We start from the raw sequence: 5,530 nt of genomic DNA on the forward strand, positions 1-5,530 counted from the left end.
TTCTACCAAAAAAAAAAAAAAAAAAAAAAAACTCCCATCTTTTATTCATGTGTAATTTCTTCTCTTTCTTTTCATTATTTGAATTATTATTTCTTAAACATCACTAGATAAGGACATGAATCACGTGATAGTTACATTCGATGTTGCACTGAATCAAAGAAACGATAAAACCCGCTGTTCAATAAATGAAGCAGAGTCTCTGTCTTCTGGAGCCACCACTGCAAAAATACGTTTGACGTGGGGCCCCCACTTGGAACATTATGTCAGGAATCGTCATTCGGGACTTGAAATTTCAACAGTGGACCGAACGACGTTCGTGTCTGTTTCATATTTTAGCAAATTGCCCAAACATTTTAAAAAAAGTTAATTTCACCGTTTAAAATTTAAATTTTATTATAATAAAAAAATTTTAAAAATAATTATATTTAATTTTTTTATTATAATAAAAAATTTTCATATAAAATTAAATATTAACTCAAATTAAAAATTTAAATTAATGAATTAAACAGGCCCTTAATAATTTCATTTTCATAGATTTCACTTTATGCAATGATATTTTTTTCAAAAAAAAAAAATTATGGAATAATTTTATGCTAAAACAAAATGGAAAATGCGTGACCGAAATGGTGGAAAAAATTTTTGAACGGGATTTTTCATGATGATATGATATTGACCTTAGTGAAGCACTAATTGAACAATGATTAACAACACATTAATAAGTGGGTGAAAATAAGGCTCCATTTTGAAAAAAAGATATGGGGTTTTTCTTTTCTCAGATTTTTTTTTTTAACACTGGATTGACTACCAGCTAAAATGGTAAGTGGAAGTTTAACTGTAATTATCTAGTTAGTGAATTAAACAAAAAACAATTACATAAATTACGTTTACAGAAATTTATGTCTCTTCAACTAATCTAATTGATAATTTTGCCACCTCATTGATTAATATTTAATATCATCATTCTGGGATAGTTGGTTTAGGTAATATATAAGTCCAAATGGTGGTTGATGTCGGATTTGTGCTCTAATATAAGGAAAATTTTGTAGAGCTTTTTATAATGAAAAGTTTTGTTGTGCACCCTTATAAACAAAGAAGCATAAATAAATAAATAAAGTTCTATGAAAATTATAAATTCTGTCATTGACTTGTAGAAATGTTTTACGCTCTCTTTTGTAAGAATAAGAAGGGAAGAAAACATGCGAGACAATAAAACAAAGAATGTTTTCCTTTTCTTTTTCTTTCACCTTCTCGGGTTAATAGAAAGTAAAGAATGTAAACAGTAATTGAACGACAATTTTACTAATTACCCGTTTAGTTTTCCGATTTGAATTGAGATGTAATTTTATGTGAGAATTTTTTACTGTAGCAAAAAAAGTTAAATGTGATTGTTTTTAAGAACTTTTTACTGTAGTAAAACTCGAATTCTAAACTCAAATCGATAAAATGAACGAGACCTTAATTTATATGATCTTAGCTTGTAATTGAGGTCAAATAGGTAATTCTCTTATTCATGTAAATGACCATTACGTTAGGTCGAACTAGGTGACGTCGGATAGGGTGGATGTGATATGAGTTCGGGAATCAAGATTTTCTGTCATATTGGCCCGTTCAGTTTGCTAATTCGAGTTGAGATGTGATGTTGTGTGAGAGCTTTTTACCGTAGCAAAAAAGTTAGATGTGACTGTTTTTAAGAGCTTTTTACTGTAGCAAAACTCGAATCAGCAAAAAGAACGGGGCCTATTGTCTCATTAGCTATCCTTTTAATTAAATTTTGAAACCTCATAAATTGTTAAGTATTTTTATATTTAGTTTATATTTATGTGATCAAATTGTTAAATTTTGATGACATATCAAATAAGTAGTGAATATACAACAAATAAGACCCAAAAAAAAAAATGAGAACAACGTATCTATACTCGAATTTAGGTTGTGTAGATTTGATTGGGCATTGTGTCAAACAATAGATTGAAATTAGTGGGGGCTTATGTGTTATTCTTTTTCCTTATTGTTTTCTTTTATTTGCTTTTCTCTGGTACAAAACAACCCATAATTTAATTTTCTCACAGATGTAGGCCATGTTCATTTTACTGATTTAAATTTTACTACAGTAAAAAGCTATCAGAAACAGCAACATTTAATTTTTTTATTACAGTAAAAAGTTCTCACATAAAGTCACATCTTAACTCAAATCAGCGAACTAAATAGGCTCGTAGTCTAACAATAAATACTAACTCAATTCTAACTAGAGTTTGAAACCTCACCCGTAGGTTAAATAAATAATAATAACAATAATAAATTAAAAATAATAACAACGATAATAATTAAGAAAATAAAAAAAGCATAATAATAAGTGTCTTTTTCACAATAATGGAAATGGTAAACGTGCATTTAATGGGGAGAGTACTCCAAGCATTCTTTCTTAGAAATTAAGTAGTGAGTATCTGTAAACCGCCAGATTCTAATCATATATAAAATTTTTTAAATGGAATTAATTTAATTTTCAAAAACATAGACAGTTTATATGTGTTCGTATACCATAGAATTTCTGGCACAATAATGACACGAAATTGAGAAATAGGACCACCCCAGTTCACACAAGACTTCACGTAATTATTGTAGTGGAGGGCCATGGCTAATGGTCCTGGATATAGTGATAGGATTTGAGCATATAATATGTTTTTGTGACGGTGATATGTGAAGATTGAATAGTGAATAGTGATTCTCAGCTGAATATACGGAGGACACTTCATCAGTCATGACTCATTGATCACGAGTATGAATTATAAGTAAATGCCAAGAGGACATTTTTCAGTTCTCGTCTCTTTCTCCTAAGATTGGGGAATTGACGTTTAAGAGGTAAAAGATTTCAGTTTTGGCGATGTGCAAGATTTGTTGTTTATTTTGTTGGAAAAAAAAAAAAAAAAAACCACACCCCTATACTCATGGAATATAAAAATAAACTAAAACAATAATAACAAAAAAATAAAGAAGATAAAGATTCAAGTGGTTCGAAAAAATTTCCTACGTCTACGGAAGAGAAAGAAAAATTTACTCTTAACAGTTTCAGAATTACACACTCAACAAATTTTCTCATTTTCTCTCTCTACTCAAAATCCCTTACACCCTTACCTATCTCTCTCCTCACTTCTCTCTCTCTCTCTCTCTCAAAAGGAGACACTCTGAGCTTATTCTTTTGAGTGAAAAACTAAAAAATAAGACAACTCAAGTTACAATTTTATTCGAGTTCATGTTCTTTTAAGTTTAAACTCGAGTTCAAACTCGAGTTTAGGACTAAAACTCGAGTTCAAGTTTCCCCTTCAACTCGAGTTCATAAACTCGAACTCAAATTAATGAACAATGGGCTTGTTCTTTTGAGTGAAAAACTCAAAAAAAGGCAACTCGAGTTACAATTTTATTCGAGTTCATATTCTTTTAAGTTTAAACTCGAGTTTAAATTCGAGTTCAAATTCGAGTTTAGGACTAAAACTCGAGTTCAAATTTTTCCTTCAACTCGAGTTCAGAAACTCAAACTCAAATTAATGAACAGTATTTTTTATATTCTTAAAAATGCTACAACTTTTTCGTTTTAATTCTGATTGAGATGATTTTTTTCTATGCGTTGACAACGAAAAAACGAATAAAACCCGACCCATATACCCTATTAAAATTTTTCATCAGCATTGAGTTTTTATTAAAATACTATCTAAATATAAATTCAAGTTTTGACTCACTCAAACACAAACTCAAAAAGATTCTTATCTCAAACCATAAATCAAATGTACACAACTAAACACAAACTCAAATTATAAGTTCAACTCAAGTTATAACTCAAATTCAACTCAAGAATTATACTCAAGTTAAACTCCAAAAGAACAAGTATTTTTTATATTCTTAAAAATGCTATAACTTTTTCCTTTTAATTTTGATTGAGATGATTTTTTTTATGCGTTGACAACGAAAAGACGAATAAAACCCGACCCATATACCCTATTAAAATTTTTCATCAGCATTGAGTTTTTATGAAAATACTATCTAAATACAAATTTAAGTTTTGACTCACTCAAACACAAACTCAAAAAGATTCTTATCTCAAACCATAACTCAAATATATACAACCAAACACAAACTCAAGTTACAAGTTCAACTCAAGTTATAACTCGAATTCAACTCAAGAATTATACTCAAGTTAAACTCCAAAAGAACAAGCTCTCTATCTCTACAATTTTCTCTGAGCACACATATAAAGCCTTACACAAAACACTTATTTATAGACTCTTAATAAATCATAAATAACCCTTGCCTAAAAACTGAAAACAATAACTTACTCAAAAAACACAAAATAGTAACTTTCCCAAAACTAATTTGAGTCACTTACCTAACAATCTCCACATTGATTTAAATTCTCACAACTCACTCAATTGGGTATCCAATCTTGACAGTCGTCATAGCACCGACGATGCAAACATCAGTAATAATAAACATGCGTCAAGTTCAAACTCTCTTCAAACTTGACACGAGAAATTATTTTCTTCTTCTTCAAAGCATTTTTATTGCTATAACTCTTCACCATCTTGCCTTTATTGTCTTCACTTCTCATCAACATCTTATTGCACTCTTTTACTCCTACAACTTCTTTCACAACAGAAGAAGACTCTTCGTGGCACGGCTCCACCTTCATAGCTCTACCTACAACTGTAGTCTCAATTAGTTTATACAAGTTTTTCACTTTTTCACCCTTCATGGCAACTAAATCACATCTCTTGACTTGCATAAAACCATCCTTCATAGTACTCACGACCAAACGTGTCTAAAGTGCCCAAAGAAATTAAACTTCTCCTTAGTTGAAGAACATGCCTAACATTTGTCAATGTCCTCACAACTCAATCAAACATCTTCACATTTACAATACCTATTTCAACAGCTTTAGTACTAAAATCATTAGTCATCAACAAAATACCGACATCACAGGGCTTATAATAATCAAACCACTCCTTACATGGACACATATGAAACGAGCATCCATAATCCAAGATCTGAGAGTCAGAAATATTTTCATCAACAATAACAGAATAAACATCATTTTCACTATCATCCTAGGCCAACAACATTTGCAGAAATATGAGGTCTCTTAGATTTCTTGTTTTCTCTTCTCTTCAAGGTGCTTCATCAGTTTTTCACAACATCTCTCTCTTGACTTACTCCTACTCCTATTGGACGGGATTGGGAATGATCATCTCTCTTATCATAACATCTCTCTCTTGACTTACTCCTACTCCTATTCGAATCTTAGTGTGCCACTAAAACTTGTTCATTATGAGACGTAACACTAGGCTTTTTCATATTTACAATCTCTAACAGAGTAGTCGACACCTCATCCTCAGTCAACATTGTCTTTACAACTAATAGTGTAGTCACTAAAGTCTCATATGATTTGGGTAGGGAGGCCAACAAAATTACCGTTTTATCATACTTATCAATTTTGACCTCTACACTTAACAATTGAGTTATGCAATTATTAAAATTATTTATA

This window comes from Morus notabilis, unplaced genomic scaffold (assembly GCF_000414095.1).
Source record: "Morus notabilis unplaced genomic scaffold, ASM41409v2 Scaffold1990, whole genome shotgun sequence".
Lineage (NCBI taxonomy): Eukaryota > Viridiplantae > Streptophyta > Magnoliopsida > Rosales > Moraceae > Morus > Morus notabilis.